Here is a 19,845-nt window from a genome sequence, read left to right on the forward strand (position 1 = left end):
TCTGGCTCTGGATGATCTCATTTTAGTTAAGAGGTATGTTCAACTGCTCGTGAAGCGCCAGGGCTTGTGTTTTGGAAGCAAGCAGGAGGACTCAGATACAACAGATCTGAAATATGGGTTTTGGACATTTTATTTATTTATTTTTAAAGGTGACACTCAAGCTTGTGGTTCTTCTCCCTCCCTTCACTTCCCCCTTAAAGCCAGCCACGCTGCCAGCAACCAGGGCAGCAGCTACATGGCTGGTGAGTACCCCAGTCTTGTTTTCCCAAATTATGTTCAGGGTCCAGCATCACTGTCAAGTGGGTTCGTATCTCACTGTGGCTGGACATTGAGGCATGGTAAAGTCTCACCATGGTTTCTAGGTTTGGAGATTTTGTTTGCAGCATACCAGTACAAGGTAGTCAGAGTTATGTGGTGTGGCAGTGGTGCTTGCTTGCAGAAACAAAAAGGGACAAGCTGCCATCTGTTTTGCCATCTTGGGCACCTCTCCCAACCCCTCCTTAATTGCTGCCGGTATCCCCTGGGCAATTGCAGTGAGTGCAACAGAGAGAAGCAGTAAGAGCAAGAAATTGTTGAGGGTTTTTAGCAGCTGTACAAAGCAGCTGTGCTGATATGCATGTGTCACAGTGTCACCCGCTGCCCCAAAATGTGAATGCTTTGCTTTTAGAGGAAGGTGGCCCTGGGTGCATAGAAGAACACAGTAAGTAGTAATGGGGAAACGCAGAAATCCCCTTGATGAGCTGAACACTCTTCAGATAGAGGAATATAACTTTATCATTAAGCTCTTAGGTACACAGCTGAGTGTTTCCATGGTGTGTGATCCTATTTGTGTGTTTCTGGCATAGATACCTTTTCTCCTTATTGTGAGTCTCTTCTGAACTGAATGCTTTAATCTGAATTTCTTTACTCAACTTTTGGGGAAGAAATTAAAACCCCTGTGCCTGTAGTAGCTCATCTCTTTGTGTATTTTTGTGTATATATATTTGTGTTTATGCAGATATACATACGTATAGAAGAGCTACTTCAGGCATTGTTTTTTAGTCTGTGTATGTGTATATATATAAAAAAAGTTGTTTTCTAAAGCAGGATGGGGTAAGCAAGCTTAGAGGAGCATTAAATTCTTCTTGTCCTGTTAAGTAAAACCATCCCTACCTCCTTTATGAAGTAGGCATGTTGATTTGGTTGGGCAAATGAAGGCAGGAAAGCAGACCATAGCAAAACACACTCTTATGAAATACCTGCTTAGAGTACTGTCTGGTAAATCATTAGCACATGGTCACAGTGCTTGTAAAGGCTGCTAAAGAGGCTTTTGACCTCTGAAACTCCCTTTTTCTAGAGGTGAGAAGTGAAGTTACTTGCAGATCTTGGTTTCATGTGTGGGTATTTGCTGCTGTTGTGATTTCTGTACTGGTTAATCAAGCAATTTAGTTCAATGGATTAAGGATGGGAGAGGACCACCTCCTCATGCATAAAGAATATTTTCCTAAGAGAGCAGGTACAGCTAAGGCAGAGGGGAAGAACACAGCATGCCAGGCTGCTTGGTGGGATCAGCTCATGCATTGTTGTCGTGCTGGAGAAACTGTAGGTAGATGATGCTTCTATTTCATGTGACCAAGAAGCTTGTTCGGTGAAGCAGTTCGAGGTGGGAATCAGTATTCAGCTCTTCATTAAAGTAACTTGAGGCCAGGAAGATTTTTGCAGAAACCAGGGACTAAGATATGTGGTTATCCACAAACTGACAAGAGCAGTGTACTTTCCTGGGCTGTTGCTAGTGTATGTAGTGAGGAACAGGTTTTCATACCTATCTGCCACCTGTGCTGAGTGTGGATATGAGCCGTTGTGTTCATGGTGGGGTTTCTCGCCCCTGGCCACAGCAGCAGTATGGCAGTTGCTGAATCACATCAGTTTCTGCCACATGCCTACCTGTAAATGCTGCAGTTAATTTAATGAAACTTATTTTTAAATGGGTTTAAGGCTGATGGGCTGTTTTGCTCAGCATCTCTGTTTCCTGGAGTTCAAACCTGTTTGAGCTCGGAAGATTTGCTGTGGGTCTAGCTGTGCTTAATTCTACACCAGACTTCTGTTTTGCCTGACATTTGTTTCTGTAGGCATGTAGGAAATGGATTTTTCCAAGGCATTTGATACTTATAATCTGTAAAGGCCTATCTGCATTTGCAGTAAGCCTATTTTGTGCAAGTAAGTTGAACTACAGAAAATATGTGCAAGTAACTGAAAATACAGAAAATATGTGCAAGTAACTGAAAATACAGAAAATATGTGCAAATAACTGAAAATACAGAAAATATGTGCAAGTAACTGAAAATACGGAAAATATGTAGCATATGAAAGCACATCATATGGAGGACAGCAAAAGTAGCCTCATTTGCAGTGCTTAAAGTTGTAGCTTGAACAAAATAGAAAGGACTTAGGTCAAGAAGGGCTTAAGCTGTTCTTGTTGTCTACATCCAAGACCATGACTCAGAACTTCCAGTTAAATTCTTAAGCTCCCTGAATTGACACTGGAGTTAGGCTTTGTGTTCCCTAAGCTGTGTTGTTTTAGGTGCCAAGTTCTCAGCCTGGCTGTCTAATGCCAAAGGTCCTACAAGGAGATTTTTGGTTTTCTTCCTGAATGTAGCTGGTCCTGTAAGACCTTTGAGAGCACAGTCTTGAAACCTGGACCTCACTCTGAAAAAACCCACCAACAACAAACACAGCCCGCTCCCCCCCACCAACAAACCAGCAACAACAACAACAAAGAAACACAAACAAAAAATAAAACAACACATCCCAAAGCTAAAAGCCTGCTTTGTGCTATTTCAGTGCTTTGCACAGCCCCAGGTTTCCATGTGCCATTGAAAGCTCAAAACTGCTCTTGTTGCTCAGGAAAGTGCCCTTTTTGCTTGGCTAACTTTACAGGGTGGCTGCACATTATCTTTCAAAAGCTGAGCTTTGTAAAGCTGTTCTACCATATGAGGAGAAAATTCATGGTTTGCTGCGTGTCTGTGTAACACCTGGTACCAAGTACCTGAAGGAGATAACCAAACCTGGAGGAGAATACAAATCCAGACGTTTCCCCAAGAGATGTGAGTTTGTCGAAGGAGGTCTCTGTAGTGGAGCAAGTGCTCTCAAATGCTGTATGACATGGTAATGCTGGCTTGCAGAAGGCATCTCTGTCCTGAGAGAGCCAGCCTGGACAGCAGCAGTCCTTTGAACAACCAGGTAGCCACACTCTGTGTTCAGTAAGAGCTGTTGTGGCCATGAGGGACAGGGAAAAGGAATACGGTTCTGCTCGCTCTCAGATACTTTGTGCTAGGGGTTCAGGATAGCGTTTGAGACTGTCTCTGCTGCCCCTTGTGCACTTGCCACTGGCCTGTGGATGTTGGTTTTTTTTTGCCAGGAAAATTAGCCTGATGGAGTACTCAGTTGTCTCCAGCTGCTTTCTGCAGCTGTCTGCATGGCAAAGAAGGTGGGGGAAATGACTGGTTAATAATAGAAAGGCAGATTAGGAAAGGAGGTAAGGTTTCAACATGCAGCCAAGCTGCTCTGACAACTCGCTGCTGCCACCGAAAGGGAAAGGACTTGCTTCTGTTCTTGTGGCTGCGCAGCCAGCTTCTTTGTCCACAAAGCCCAGAAGAAAACCAGGAAAAGAGCAATTTTTCCATGCAGTCACCCAAGCACAAGGGAGGAGGGTGGGGGTACAAGACAGAAGGGAGGGGATACCTCCAAGAAAAGGCTTGTTGAGGTCTGCTGGCCCAAGTAACCCAAGTTCAGTTGTGCAGGAGTTGGAGCTGAATTCAGGTGAGCAGGTTAACACTTTGTATGTCAGTTCTCCTGTGTGCTCAGGTTGGCTTTAAAAATCACAGCTACAGCATGCATGCTGCCACTTCTAGCTGGGGCTGAGCTAATTCAGGTTAGTCTACCCAAGTTAAGAGCAAAGGAGTTTTACTTCGCTGTTTGAATTGTTCATATTATAATAGTTTATGGGGAGAGTTTGAGTAGTTGGAAAAAAAAAACCAACTACTACATAAAAAGTACTGGGGCTATAATATCACTTACTAAATGTAAATGCCTTGCTTGGTCGTAATATTGCAGTCTTAGACTTTATTTTGCAGTAAGCATGTAAAGTGTCAGGAGAAAGGTAATCAACAGACAAGCCAAGGATAAATATATTGTGTGCTTTGTAAGCAGCAGGCTTTTTAAGAGTTGCTTTTAGGAAGTGGCCATTATACAGTGCTTTGTCAGCAACTCTTCACTCAGTGTTTATTGCTATTCCTTGTGGTTATCACTGGTCGTTGTAACTTGTCTGGATATGTTTTGTGTTCCCTTTCTTAAAATAAGGGCAAAAGCCAGTTAAGGAAACCATTATTTTCTTTGCTGAAAAGTTTGTTTCCTGATTCTTTTTTTTGGCTTTGGTTTTGGGGGCTTGGGTTTATTTTTGTTTGCTTTTGTTTTTTTTAACTCTTTGTCAGTCTTGTGAACATTGTGATTTCTCAAGCTGCTCCTTGGTTCAGGTGAGCTCCTCTTGGTTTAGCCACATGTGGATAACCAGTGAACAATCCAGTTCAGTGCCAGATGAAGAAGGAAATATCCAGGGGCATTTCAGATATCCCAGATATCCATCCTAGATGGACCCTAAAAACCAGCAAGTGCGCTGTACCACAGGATGTGTACAGGGAGTTCGTTGCACAGGACATGGTAGAGGGAAAATAGCAGTTACTTAAACATAGCTAAATAATACTTAGCTATATAATACTTATTTCAGAAAACCTGTAACATAACACTTTACCTGAGCAAATAACTTGAATACAAACAGCATTTATTCTTTTCAAGAGGCTGTAGATAAAAGCATATTGAGAGCTTGGTGGAATTCAGTATAAAGTCAAATTTTACGTCTCTGTTTGTGAAACTGGAATTATTCTGTCTTCTAGAAGTGAATTTAAGAATTGAAGTTACTCTTTCAGCCTCTGGACTAAAATTCTGAAGACAAACAGCCTGTTTTATTTAGCTAAGTTTCAAAATGTTTCAGCATGCTTTGTCCCTTGGTACTGGGCTGCTTTTCATTACCTGGAGTAAAAATTTGTTGGTCCCAGTGATATGTATAAATTTAAAAGATCACTTCAGTAGTCAAACAGATTTTCCACCTGCAAGAATGCCAACACTGTTATACTGTATTCATCTTTAAAAACTGAAAAGTTGAACTCAGTTAAATCCAATTTATTTATGCTGGGAAGCCAGTGCGTTGCAACTGATGAGTATTAAGCATTGAGGATGAGGAGGACTTGGTAGGAAGACCACCAGCTTGTTATATTTGGTACATCTTTAATTTTAGTTTCCTACTGTTCCCAGCTCTTGGAGTTTTTTCCTTATTATTTCTAATCCCTTTTGTGTTTTGAAATTTTCTCTTTTAATCTCAGCCACGTGCTTTTCTTTGGGGACTTGGTTTATCTGTTCTAAACTAGTCACACCCTACCTAAATCTGCAGTGAAATCCTGGCATTGTTCAGACTTCTGCAATGTGTTTGTGTATCTTGATTAGAACAGCAAAGATCTGACCTGGGCAAGCCTTGAGAAACTTTATTTTTGTTTTAGTACTGTTACAGAGATAATGAAGAGACGCTTCAGGTAGCAAGGGTATCTCTAGTCCTGTTAAACTTGAAGCTATGAAGAGCAAACAATGTATTGCAAAAGCAAAATGAGAAATTAAAGCAACTCTCGTCTATGTTAAGAGTGTTTTTGTCTTCATGGTTCTTTTTGCAGAAGAAATAAGTGGTGCAACTGTTTGCTAAGGACTGAATTGTTAGAGAAATGAAGAAGTACTTCTAGGGAGGTTAGAGTAAACCCTCATAAAGCCAGGAGAACAGTTTGCCCCTGTTTTGGTTTGAGCTACTAAATTTACATAAACAACCCTCTCCCAAACCATATATATTTTAAAATAGTGAAAATATCCTGCCAGTATAATAAAAATGTAACTGTCTAGCAAAGGGGCTATTTACGAACGTTGTCCCTGTATGTGGTGGTCTGGCTTTTGCAACTTGTGAGAAAAGGTGGGAAAAGAATTGATCCAGTAATTCAGGATTACTTAAGCTAAAAGCACTCAGTTACTGATTTAGATTTATCTGGGAGAGATGTAATACAGGCTCAGGCTTTTGTTAATGTTTAATGTTCTGTAACGATCTTCCCAGGCATAATTGAGCCATCAGCACAGGAGTGATCAGTCAGAGGAGTTTATTTTGAATGATTACTGAGCCTGCTGTGGCTTTCATTTCAGTGCAGCTGATCTAATTGATGAACAGGGCCATAATTTATTTATAGTTCTTGCTGTCCTTTCAGACTGATTCTCCTTCTTTTAAAAACCCTTGGAAGAGGAGGAGAACAAGGAGGCCGCTGGGGCTCACTGGGCCGCCAGCTTTGCTGCCCGTCTGACACAAAGTTATCTGAAATACTCTGTCCTCTGTTCCAGGTGATGGTTTCACACTGCCCTGCTTTGAGCAGCATCTTCATTTTCTCCTAACCCGGCTGACCTTTAATCTAGAGTGTGTGCAGCTTGGCTGGGGAGGGTCTGACGTGAAGGGCTGAAACAAGCTGCAGGGGATGGGGGAACAGAGGGAGGAAAGATGCTGCTGCCGATGAAAAGTAAGAAAAAAAGCTGGAGGTCGTGGACACTCACACTTTATTTTTTTTTTTTTAGGCCTAGGTGTCAGTTTGGGGTGAATACTCCTGATTTTTTTTTTCTTCCTGATTTTAATAGGTTCCAGCATAATACAGTTTATCTCCTACAGCTTGCTGTAGTGAGGAATCATGGGCCTGCATCAATAAATCCAGCAGAGCTTTGAAATAGGGAGTAGCCTCTGTCTGTAAGTACCTTTCAAAATAAGCAAAAGGGATTTTATACTCAGAAATCACTTTGGGTATGAAGATGACTTTCAGTTCAGTTCAGGCTAGGCTGGACAGAGCTTTGGGTAACATGGTTTAGTGCGAGGTGTCCCTGCCCATGGCAGGGGGGTTGGAACTAGATGATCTTAAGGTCCTTTCCAACCCTAGCTATGCTATGATTCGATGAACCTCTGAACAATCAGGGGAGGAGGCAGCCATGAGCTTTGGGTTTTCCCCATGCTTGGGGCAGACTTGCTATTTCAGGAGCTTCAGCAGGGACCCATTGAACTTCATAGTCCTGTATGGTAGAAAAGAGTAGCGTGGAAGGTTGCATGTCATGTCCTTAGAGAAGCTGCTTGTACAGCTAAGCACAGTCTTCACCCTGAACTCGTTCATCTGGCTGCAAGTTGAAGGCCACCTCAAGTCCACTTTGTACATACAAAGCAGTAAAGAGGTAGTCTGAAAGTATTTTAAATGACGTATCTAATTTTCAAGGTGGAAGGTGGTTTTCAACTGGATACGGTTTTCACAATTGAACTTTGAGTTGCCAGCCGCCAGTTGTTTGCAAGCTGCTGTGCTTTTTGAATCAGATGTTGCAAATATGAAAAGAGAAAGATGTTGTGCATTGTAAACATGAGCACTGCAACCGTATGTCAGTCAGTTGCCTGAAATAAAAAATATTAAGAAAAAGGCAGTGATTAGAGGCAAGTCTTCTATAGGTAGCTATTACTCTTCTCCAGTGAAATTTGCCAAAGCAATACTTCCAGCTGCTAACACTTGAAATTATAAAGACATCGTGTTTGCACGCACGTGCATGGCAAAGTGCAGGAAAACAGATACAGCAACCAGTTTCAATAGGGCAGTTCATAACTACTCTCATTGTTTCAGGCAGCTTTGCAGAGAAGTCTGTTGGAAGGATCATTTCAGCCATTCTGGCTTAATTACCAAACTGATGAGTGTCCTGCCATCCCATTTCAAGTTATATTTGGTGGAGATCCACACCAGAATCACATGATGTTTGTCTTGAGGTTTGATTCTGCCTTTTACCTGTTTGGCCTAACTAAATAATACATGAACTGAAGTGGTTTCTGCTATTTCTAGGCAGCGTGGATCACAAATATAAATGCAACACTTGTTAATATGAAAGTTCCTTTCCTGCTAACTGACCCTGAATTCTGTGCCCTCCATTAGGGAACATAAGTCCCATTGTCCTTAATGATTTATGCAGCATGTGCAATAATAGGGCCTGTTGCTTATGGAAGTGAATGCATTTATATTTTACGTCTCTGCCTGCCCTTCATATTTTATTTAATGAAGAGTGTACAGAAATTGGTTACTTGGCAAAAACTGGCTTTTAGCAAACTAAGGAAGTACACGTTTCCTGATTCTTGGGCTGGTGCTGTCTCTGGTGCTCCCCTTCCCTGTGGCTGTACCACGTTTTCTCAGGGTCTTTCTAAGTCTTGACCCTTCTTCCTTACTCCCCCAGAAAGTGAGGAGAGCTTTCAGCCCTGCTGTTGACAACCTGTCTCCTGCAGATCATGTTGTGCCTTCTGGGGAGTGCAAGAAATCCCGGTGACATGTAGGGATGTGATATCCTTGTGCTGTGCTGTAGCTACTGGCTTTTGTGTTTTTCCCTTTAAATCTTAATTCACATGGTGTCGCGTGTGGCATGTCTTGCATTTCAGCTGGGAACACATTACCCATGTGCATGTCTGTGCTGCATCTGGACTGGACTGGTTCATGTGCCAGCCGTTGTGTTTGCTGTTTGCAGTTCCTGGGCAGTTCCTGTAAGGTCAGGCTTTTGGAATTTGGCTGCCAAAGACCAGTTCAAAGCAGTAAAAGTTTTTCTCAGGATCAAATTAAATCAAGTCCCTACATTGTTACGCTAATGATGTGAAATAAAATCTATAATAATACACTCTTTTTCAGTGCTGTTGTGATGTTACATAGGGTGAGCTGTGTATTTCATTGGGATTTCTGCCATGGTACTTTTATCCCCTTGCCCACATTAAATATTTGTGAATGTAGGTATTTTCAGACCCAATGAAAAGGTTTTGGAGTGCCTAAGGACAGATAAATGATACTTTTAAAAGCAAATTTCATGTGTATTTGTGCTCTGTGCAGTCTCTGGTAATGCAGCCCCACCCTCACCCACACAGAAACCACCCAAACAAAAAAACCTCCAAACAAAAAACCCAGCAAACCCCAAACTCAGAGTACTGTGACTGTTGAACATCTTTTGGTATGAACACTTCACAGTACTTTAGCGTTTCCAAAATAGTACTTTATTCCTGTCAGTAGTCATTTCAGCAGCTCTGTACTTCTCGCAGAAGCAGCACTGGCTTTGCCAGAGGGCTGATGGTGAATTTTCATGATCTTTCTACATAGAAGAGTCTTTCTTTTTGGTTTTTTTTTTAATGGCCTCGTATTAAAATGCTGTGTTTTATCAATCTGAAGCTGTTCTTGAGATTTCCCCCAAACATGCATGTCAAAGTGCACCTCAAGGATAGTCCTGTAGAGCAAGTCTGACTATGGGATGGGTAGGTAAAGCAGCAGCTATGTCAGGTTGACCCTTATTGGTTTTGTACTCTTAAAATATTCTCTTTACTAACGTGTTCAGAAGTCATTCATACCTTTCCTAGGCCTTGAGGGGAGTGCTGCGTAGTCATGGAGCCTGTTATGAGGTGGCTGGATGGAGTTTTACCAGTGTCCTGCTCTCAAGGGCTCCTCATCAGATGAGTTTCTGCAGTACCATAACATCTGGAGCCCTCTGCTGCTCAGATAAGCCCCTGTACACTAGAAATATCAGTGTAATTGTTATTCCCTTGTTTTGCTTGCTTGCCCAGGTATGCAACAGGGAAATTGCATCCTGCTAGACATCTCTAGAGAGTGCATCTTCTCAGTATTTACCTACAGGAAGGGCTTATTTGCAGCAAGCCTTTTGCGTGTTGCTTCTGGAGGTTGATTTAAAGGAGTATTGCGCTCTCCTGTGTGGCTGCTGCTTCGTTATCTACTTTGCCATTCATCTTTCAGCTTCAGCCTCAGCAGCTTTTTCCAACATGCTCCACTTCTCTTGTGAGCTCCCATCAGGCAGCAGAGCCACGTCTTCATGTTTGACACCAGTCCGTCTGGGAGAGGAGAGCTGTGTTCCACTCAGTGAGGCAGGTCAGAGTTCAACTATTTTCAAGCTGCATCTCATTGGCATTACTGCCTTGCTTTTGTTAATACCTTGCTAATCTGGGCTTCACCCATCTGCTTGCAGAAAGCTTTGGTGTGCATGTGATCACACATTTAAATCCTCCTTCCTCTCCCTCTTTTTTCTCCTGTCCTGGAGGTTATTTTAATTCCTCTTTATGTGGCTGGAACAAGAATAGTGGCACCAGGTTTCTGCAGTTTCTTACTGCTGCAAACACTGTAAACAAGGAGGGCTTGTCCACCTGGGCTATGAGGCCCAGTCTTTTTTTCTGCAGGCGAGCAGCTCAGGGATCCTTTTGGAGCAACAGGCATCCCTCAGTTGATTCAATGGTTAATTCTGTTTTCTAGTACAGAATGCTGGTTTGTTGTTTGTTGTTTTTTTTTTAAAGTTGGACACAGCTTTTCTAAACCAACTGAAATTATCTTAAGTATTTTGATTTGTTTGCTGCAAGCAGCGTGTGGATGGTTCCTCACAGGGAGCTACAGTTGTTAGATGCTCGATAAAGTGTATGTGCTGTGATGTAGGCCTTGGACGCTTACATTGGGGTGGATAATGGAAGTAGTATTATGTCTAGCACTGTGCTATAAACCTTTAACTCCTTCTGCCTAATGTACAATTTAATGAAAGGAAACAGATTTTGAGAAGTGTGTCATACAGTTTGTAATGTACAGCTCGGTTTGCTGCCTTCTAGTTAAAAGACAATGCTTAGACTAGTAAGCAAAGTTTGCTAGAGGCTGCACACTTGTGCTAGAAGCTGAGCAGTCGTGCTGATGGTAACAGGCTGGGGCTGATTCCTCCATCTCTTCTGTGGCAGAAGAGGAGGTAGCACATATTTCCAAACCTAATTTCCATGATATGAATACATACTAGTTGTACTTACCCAGTACCTGGAGTTGAGATTCTCTTGTTTGGCTGGAATTACAGGTTACTTTCCAAACTGATTTAATTGATGTGTTCAAAACCTACCAGTTCAGCATGTGAATCTGTTGTGCAGTCATCCAGTCTGTCATGTTTGGTGTGCCAGATGGTGGAGTTACTACCTGCAGCAGAAAGGATGGCTGAGAGACACCCTGCCTGAAATACACCCTGGGATCATAACCGGAGTTGCTGGATGGCTAATGGGCATTTCCATACAAATCTTAGGACAGCATGGTGCAGGCACATGTCATATACCTCAACTGTGTCACTAGGAAAAAAAAGTAGAGGTAATTGGATGTCTGCAGGAGGAACTTAGCACTGAGGCTTTCAGTTGGTTGTTGAAATACTCATAATTTCCAGAACAGTCAGAAAGCAAGATACAAGTTTTTTATCTTTCCTTATCTCTCTATTTGGTGGCAGCAGCATCAGTCCTGAAACACCAAGCAGTAATCATGAAATTACCTATAAAAGGCAAAAAAAAATAGGGATCCTTAGAAGAGGGGAACAGAGCTGGACTGAATTGCTGTCCCTTTCTGGCACTGTGGTTTTCAAAGAAGGAGATGCTGAATGAATGGAGTGGGCAGTGGGGAGGATTTGTCCTTCCAGCCACAATGGATTTTGCTGAATGAACATGAGCATGTTTTTGCCATAAAGTGTTAATGCCAACAGTGGCAGATCTCCACTGCAGTGAGATTTGGCATCTATGCAACTGGCAGTGAAGAGAGTAAAGAAGGTGGCTGCAGTTTAGCGAGTAAGCCGAGATGTTTTTTCTTGCTTGTAGAGTTAATGATGAAAGGAAGATGCCAAGGCAGTTCATCTGAATTTTCAGTAGATCTGACTCTAGTATGACAAGTTCCCATCATGGAGATTGTACGTCTGTAACTCACTGGCAATCAGAAATGTGTTTGTGGCTGTTTATTTTTGTTTTCTTTTTCTCCCTAGCATTTCCTGGCTTTCTGGTTTCTAGACTGACCATGCAATAAGAGTTTTTCCCTCCCTTCATACAGATATGCATCTTCGAAACCTAAATGTTTGATTTATGGTACAACTCTGAACAGGTATTGCTGGAAAGAGGAGGATTATGTGTTCAAGAACTGAATTAGGACTATTTACACCAGAAATAATCTTGAATATTTGTGGTGTTATGTCTTTCAGACCAGGGATCAGTATGTGTTATATAAACTTAAGTTAATAAAGACAAACCCAGGAACTGTTTTGTTTTACAAGGGTAATAGCATTGAAATTTAATGATGTTGGTGGGTGTGCCTTTCTTGTGGGTTTATGAGTAGTAACAGCTGAAATACAGAGGACAGCATCTTGCCTGAATATATACAGATATTTATATTTCAGCTCTTGCAGCTTGAAGTCTTTTTGATCTGGATCTGATGTGCTGGACTTCAGAAGTATGGTATACATAATGAAATACCCATATTTTAAATGAAATATGGAAACATTCTAGGGTAGGATTCTGAATGTGTAAACTTGGTTTTCTTTTGCTTTAGTTGTAACTCTGGGAAAGGCAGTTTGGAGGAAGCAACTGTTGTGATCTGGATGCTAATACATGTCCAGGAACATACCCAAATATTAAAAAAATCCAAACCAATTTATGGATTTAAGACTTCAGTGAGGCTGTGTTTTCACTGTAGTTTCTGCCAGCTTTCTTTTACCCAATGTGTATGGCTGATTTGGCAAAATATGCTGTAGTATGCATTTTAGATCAGCATTACCATCAGTCACAAGATTGCCCTCAGTTTCCTTAGGCAAAACTTCTCTAATTCTGTTTTCCTTTTTTTTCTTTCTTTCTCTTTTTCCTTTTTTTTTTTTTTTTTTTTTTTTTAAATTCTTCATTCTAGTTGGATTCCCAGAGGCTCACCACAAATGTGACTTTCTAACAATAAATGATTTCTAGGTATTTAATGTAGGTAATTAAAAAAAACCCAAACAAAACAACAAGAAGAAACCCAAAACCCCAACACCACCAAAAAAATCACCCAAAACACCTCAAAACACCTGCACTTGGATAAAATAAGTTAAAACACAGAGGATGTAACAAATATTTCGTTCCCCTTATTTTTTTGTTTCTATGCTTCTGCCCTATCCCATCCTTTCCCCATTTTTGTACCTTGCAGGGGAAGAACCACTTTTTTGGCTTGTTTTCAGTGTTTCCATCTATTTTCCTTTGGAGGTCTTCTGTTGTTTGTATGTAAATACCAGGAGGTTTAGATAGTGTCAAGAGGAAGGCAACTACCATTTCATGCTCTTTAGTAACAGAGTTAGCTCAGGGGTTGCAGGAGGAAACAAGGATCTATTTCCAGCTCTGTCCTATCTTTGACTGACCCAGATGCCAAGGTGTAACACCAGTGTGTGTTTTGCTGTGTTGGAGATGATGGCTACAGCTTGCTGCCACCTGAGCCCAGAGCCCCAAAACATCTGAGTTTGCTTCATTCCGGAAATGAGATGTGCAAGGTTTGAGCGCAGTGTGTGTTGTGGTGTCCATGGAGGGTTTTGTTTGTATGTAGCAAAGAAACATGGGTGAGTTGGGTCCTGCTTTAGAAGTCTGCTGCCCAATTAGTGATCCTGGTGTTGAAATTATCTCTGTGTAAGGATTTGTGAGGGTCTGTTAATATTTTCACTTGCCCCTTTGTGGGTGAAGGGCTGAAATAGTACAAACCAGCTTTCTATCAAAGATAATACCCTTAGGAGTTGAGTATAGCTGTGGGTTTTGTTGGGACTTTTTTTATTTGTTTGTTTGGTTTTTTGTTGTGGGTTTTGTGTTTTGTTGTTTTTTTTGTTTGTCTGGTTCATTCCTTCCCCATCTGCAAATTAACTTTGTGGTGTTATTTGCATCTTTCTTGCACAGAACTAAAAGCATTTGGGGCGGCAAGTTGGAAGGTGGGTTTCCTATTGCAACCATTCAGAAACAGGCTAATATTCATCCCACTTCTGTTGCGTTACTTTAGAATTCAGGCATTAAGATTTTGGTGTGCATTACAAAATGAGATGCGTACTTGGGTTATCCCTGGCCTAGGGGGAAAGCTCATACCTGTTCCTGCAGGAGCCAGCTGGGATCCTGGCACCTGGCTCTCCCTCCTGTGTTTGGGGAGACTTTTCAGTTTTGAAATAGTTGTCTAAGGGCAGGACCTGCCCTCCCCTGCACACCCCATCCTTTCCACCCCCAGATCACTCAAAGCAGGATTTCCATAGTGTCAAAACAAAAGCTCTGCTTAGCAAGTGTTCCCGTGATGAGATTGCTGGTTGGGTGAAGCCTTCTCATGAGTGTTTGCTGGTTTCTATAACTACTGCAAAGTGCAAGGAAGAGGAAAGGAGAGGAAGAAAGTTGAGCAGAGAGTTGTAGGGCTACAGAGAAGCAAAGGGATGAGGCTTTCTCAGATTTGAAGGGAAAAGGTGTCTTTATCACCTAGCACAGAACGTGTGCGTGCGCTTACCTATGCATGCCATATAGATGCTGAATTTTTGTAGCAGAGATATTCACTAGCAGTGTTTCCCATCTGAAGATGAGCTGTTTGTTTATTCAGATATGATGCAAGTACTTTCATTTTGAAATCTTTGCCACTGAACTCTGGGCTTGGGTTCAGAGCTGTCATACTGAGAGAACTCTGCCTGTGAGTGGATTGCCATTTCTTATTTTCTTGTTAAACTAGGATAGGAGACACATGTCTGTCTTGTTTGGTTTTTTTTTTCCTTATTTTTTTTGAATTTTTTGGGAGGAGGGGAAGGGGTTTAGGTTTGGTGATTTTTGGTTTTATTTTCCCTTGTATAGAGTGATTTAGAAAAAACAGGCTGCTCTGGGATTTATGTAGTGTGCAGGTAATCTTTTTTCTCTCTCTGAAGCTGTGTAAGTAGCTTCTCTGAGTACATGGGTGTTGCTTCACATGCTTATATCCCATCCTCTCTTTTCATAGTAGTAATTCTACTTGCTCTGGCTTTCTGTCCACAGGACAATGTTTACCATCAAGAACTGACCTTGGAAACTTATCTTGGAGCTCTGTGAAACTTGTGAGCTCATCTGTACCTTGATTTTATTCTTATTTTGTATGTGCAGCACAAACCCAGCTTTATTGTAATGTTATAAAATGGCAACAATCTCTTGTCTGCTGGTGGTGCAGCCTTTTGCAAGGGGCTGTCTCTGGTTTCAAGGCAAAGTTATCCTGGAGGGAAGCAGTTTGATACATTGCTTGAGAGCTTGTTAGTGAGATCCAGCACATAATTCATGTCAGGCATTGCCTTTTCCTTGCAAATTGGTGTGCAGAGATTCCTTGCAAGTACAGGATGTCCACTTATTGAGGTACCAGAGCGTTATTGTTAGTTATGATAAAATGCCTGTAAAGGAGGCGACTCTAGTGGTGACTAAGAGCCTGCTGTTACAATTTGTTTTGTGCTGTAAAAATGCAGGACGAGAGCTTCCGGCTTTCATCCGGAGTATTCGGTCTCCATGTAATGTCTGCTTACCGGAGGCCTGGGGAATTCACTTGTGGGTTGGTTTTAAAGCATTAAAATTTCAATCCTTACAGCAGGTGATTTTTTTTTTTTTTTTTTCTTGCTTACATGTGTGCACACGTAATTGGGGTGAATCTAAGCATTTGCTTTCCAAGGGGGAGGAAAATGTCACTATGATGTCTTCAAACTGTGGTTTTCCCTGGTCCTTGCTCATTTTAACACTGTTTTTTACTAATGCATTTGTCATCTCGAATTTTCAGGGGTGTTTGGGAAGAATGCTCAGTGTTGTAACTGAAACACACCCACTGCCTCGGAAAGGATTTGAAAATCTCCTCGGCTTCTGGTGAGGACCTTGTTGCAGCTTCTGAAATGGCTGGTTGTTTAACTTATTTCTATAGTGACTGTTGCCTTGGCAGCAAAGGTCCTCATTTAGAGAATAAAAGCACTGTACAAACATGAGGAAGGCATAATTTGATTGGGGAAGACTTAGGTTTTCTTTGTTTGGGTTTCAAGGTGCGTTAGAAGGAGATTGGAAATGAACAAACCGTTTTTTTGGGGGGGTCTCTTTTTGCTGTTTTAGGTGAATGTGTGCTTATCTCATCAGTGTTAATTGTAAGATGTACTTCTTTCTGCTTGAAAATTTAGAGGTAATGGGGAACAGCGTGTTAACCTCTAAGCCAATGCTGGTGTTGTGGAGGGAAGTTACTGCTGCGTGGACCCTGCAACCATGCCAGACAAACCACACTGCCTGCCTGGGGATGTCCATCACTTGCTCAGTGATGAGCCCATGGACTTTGAGAAATGAAACCTTAAACAGTGATGTCCAGTATGAGTGCTTAGTTACCCTCAAGCAGACCTAGAAATAGAAAACTGTAAAGTTTTCTGCACCTTGGTCATCAAATCAAGTATGAAGGTGTAGTCAGCTGATGATTTTATTGCTGATTATCTTGTCCTTTAATCAGAAAGATGACTGCTCCCACATTCAGTCCTTATGCACAACCACATTTTGACAAAGCAATGCAAAAGAGAACAGATCTTGACATGCAAGGTTATGTAGTGCACTCTCAAATACTTGTTTAACAGCCCTTATACAGGCAGATTGTAGTGGTGGTGGTGGTAAATACTTCTTGTTGGGAAAGTGGAAAAGGATCTGGAAATTTTCAGTTAGCACTTTAATGTTTGTTGGTAACAGAGGAAGCACGGTCATGGAAACATGGGGAGGTGAGGACTAGAGCCCTTGCTGAAGTTATTTCATCGTACTTGGTTTGTGGTGTGTGGGTATTTTGAGATACCAGTTCTACATGGCATTGTTTTCATAATGCAGTTGTATTACTCTGATAATCACATTGTTACTTTTAATCAGTATCAGATAAAGGCTCCTTAATGAAGCAGATCAGCTGTAGATGGAGTGGTTTAGTTGCCTGGCCCAGGCTGACAACCCATATTAGAGCTGGGGAGGACTGGGTGTGCATCCATCCCCCCTGCTCATCCCTGTGCCCTTGCCTGGGACAGTGGGATGTGGCCTAGCAGCAGCTGATGCCCATCTTTGCCTCCTGTCCTTAGCTTTTGTGGACAGAAGATGACCTTTGTGGAAGCAAGGGGACCAGAGTCTCCTCAACAGAGTCTGTTAAGTCTCCCATAAACTCCCATGAGTTTCTGACAGCCTCACCTGATCAAGCTTTGATGAATGCATGATAGAATGCATGATAAAAAAGATATTTTTAATGTGACAGTCTGGAAGGTGTTAGTAAAGCAGCTTTTTTTACCTATTCTTCTCCCATTAGACAGGTTGTGAAATAGAGTTCTGAACGGTTAGATGTGTTTGGTTCAACTCTCAGCAAAAACAGCTCCATGGCCTGCATCTTTGGCAGAGTATTACCTTTCCTCTGAGCCTTCCTCCTGTGAGTATCAGTTACTGTACTTTTACAAAAGGTACTCAATAGTGATTTACACACTGATGGTATGATAGCAGTAGGCTGGGATTGCACACACACTTGCTAGAAGGCACACACATTTGCTGTTTTCTCGTAACACTGCCAAGGCCAGGCATCATGAGGTTCCACTAGCATATTTTGACTCTTGTGCCAGTAGTGAAGTAGTGTTTGCAGCTGGCAACCAATTTTTGTTCATTTAGGCTCCACAGAGAGCTCATCTTAAAACTTACTAGCTTAGCTGCAGCAAGAGGACATGTTGTATGCATGGTAAGTAGTTGTAGAATCATTTTTAGGTTGGAAAAGACCTTTAAGGTCATCAAGTCCAACCATAAACCCAGCGCTGCCAAGTCCACCACTAAACTGTGTCCTAAGTGCCACATCTGCATGTCTTTTAAATAGCTCCAGGGATGGTGACTCCACCACTTCCCTGGGAAGCCTGTTCCAATGCTTGACAACCCTTTTGGTGAAGGATTTTTTCTGAATATCCAATCTAAAACTCCCTTGGCAATGGAGATGTAGTTTGAAGCTTGGCTACAGGCTCCTTTGCCCTATGTCTTTGGGGTCCTGAATCCTTAAGCATGCAGGAGGCTTGTGGTGAGTTGTCAGGTCAAAAAAGCTGATATGTCAGGAGGATAACAGTTAAAGGTCTGCTTTCGTCCTTTGAGTGGTTTGGGAGAAAGTTATTCAATCATTCCAGCATTTAAAATTGCAAAGGTTTAATATTGCCCTACCGTGTGGTGTACACAGTGTTCCAGCAACCCCAAATCCATGCTAAATATGTAAAGGAAAACTTGGAGAGGCAGGTGAAGTAGCTGTTAAATGGCATGAGGAAATTAGGTCCTGCTGCAGGCAAAGAGCTCAGGTGTTGTAACAGGATTAAAAGAATAACTTAGGCTTTATCAAGACTATAAGGTGCTACCCTGGGAAACAGCAAGGCCATAGAGGTCCGTTAGTATTAGTTGTGAATTTGATGCCACACAGTTTTTGGTGCTGTATCTCATGGTTTACAACCTGAGTGTCAACCCTAGGACAAGTGTGAAAGTGTGTTGGGTTTTCTTCACACAGATATAGATCTTTGAGTTGTGAATTACTGGTGCACCACTTGAGACTGAAATACTGCGGACATCACAAAGGTGATGGTGTTTCCACCTTCTTGGTCTGCAGTGACCAAGTCAAGCCACAGGCTTGAGGTAGCTCAGAGCTGACATCACCCTTAATGCCCAGGTGGGCTAAACAGGGAGCTGGAGGCAAAACGTCTTCCCATAACTGCTGATGACGCCAACTGTCCCTGGCTTGGAGTATCCCAGGCATGCAGTAAGGATGCGGGGTTCATGCTTGAGCTTTGTGCTGTGGCTGGTGCCAGACTCTGGGTTTCAAGTGTCCTGTGATAATGTGACTACAGTGAGTACAGCTGAGACCAGCATGGTGAAGAGCTGAGCTGCTCTCCTTCAGTCAAGTGTGATAGGAGTTTCTAATGTGGGTTAACATGCATAATTCAATCCATCTTTTCCCTCCCTCTGGCCCGCCCTGTTCAGAACTGTGTAACTAAATACCAATTTGCTAAATACAACTTGAATAATGAAGCGATCCTTGGCTAAAAGCCTCCCTTGGTACATATAATCCCACTGAAAAAAAGAAAGAAAGAAAATAGAGCTCTATCCTCTCTTCTGCTGTTCTGAAATAGCATGGATATTCACAAGAGGGAATAGTCATCTTCATCCTTGTTTGCTACATGGATTTAAATGTGTACGCATGCATGGCATGCCTGGCAAGTGAGAGGTGATGTACGCAAAATGCTGACAGTCCTTTGTCCAAAGCTTTTTCTTTTCTCGATCATCAGACCTGGTTCATTCCACAGAGAAACAGATTAAAACCTGCCCCTTGTGTTTCTTGCTCAGTTTAGAGGTAACAGCTCAGAGAACGTATTTACGTGCAGTACTGTCATGTTTTATGTAGAAGCATACCTCTGTATCTGTTTTATACAACTTCTGCTTAAATCATGCCAGTAGTGTAGATTATTTTGGTTTTTCTTAGTGGTAACTTTGCTCCCTGTGATGAAACACAAACATCTGGTAGCTTGTGAGAGGCTAAATATATTCTTTAAGCTGATGAAGGCATGATATGACTTTTGAAAATATGAAGTGTTTTTTTCCCATGCCATTATTTTCTTCAGGTCACTTTGTGTTTACGGTACTGCAGCTTCCTGAAGGAGATGCTTGGTCTCAGGTGACAGGCTGGAGACAGGGGTTCTTGCTGTTTTCCTCTCTATGCTCTGGGGTCAACTGTGTTTTCTTTTTTCATTTAATAAATATCTCAAACCTGGGAATTTGCTAGTGGCATTCACTGCCACATGATCACCTTCTCATGCTCCTCCTGTCTCAGAAATGCAGCAAGAGCTTCCAGCTAGTAATATCTGTTTTCCAGTAATTTTTGTATTGGAAGTGAACAGCTTTTTGCAATTAATGTG

At 42.0% G+C, this 19,845-nt stretch overlaps 1 protein-coding gene across 6 annotated transcripts in view; it reads left to right on the forward strand.

Moving 5' to 3' along the window:
• Positions 1 to 19,845, forward strand: part of SGMS1 (sphingomyelin synthase 1) — a 107,083-nt gene that overhangs the window by 71,278 nt on the left and 15,960 nt on the right. For 4 of the 6 annotated variants that reach the window (XR_013957194.1, XM_080620782.1, XM_080620783.1 and 1 more), the window contains one exon: positions 15,705 to 15,787. The exons of 1 other annotated variant lie outside the window; for it this stretch is intronic. The gene's annotated coding sequence lies outside the window, so the exon portion shown is untranslated. Of the gene's footprint in view, positions 1 to 13,089; positions 15,788 to 19,845 lie in introns of those variants that run through there. One more of the 6 variants, XM_080620786.1, reaches the window with a different exon arrangement.

This window comes from Psittacula echo (assembly GCF_963264785.1).
Source record: "Psittacula echo genome assembly, chromosome: 6".
In the NCBI taxonomy this organism is placed as follows: Eukaryota; Metazoa; Chordata; class Aves; order Psittaciformes; family Psittacidae; genus Psittacula; species Psittacula echo.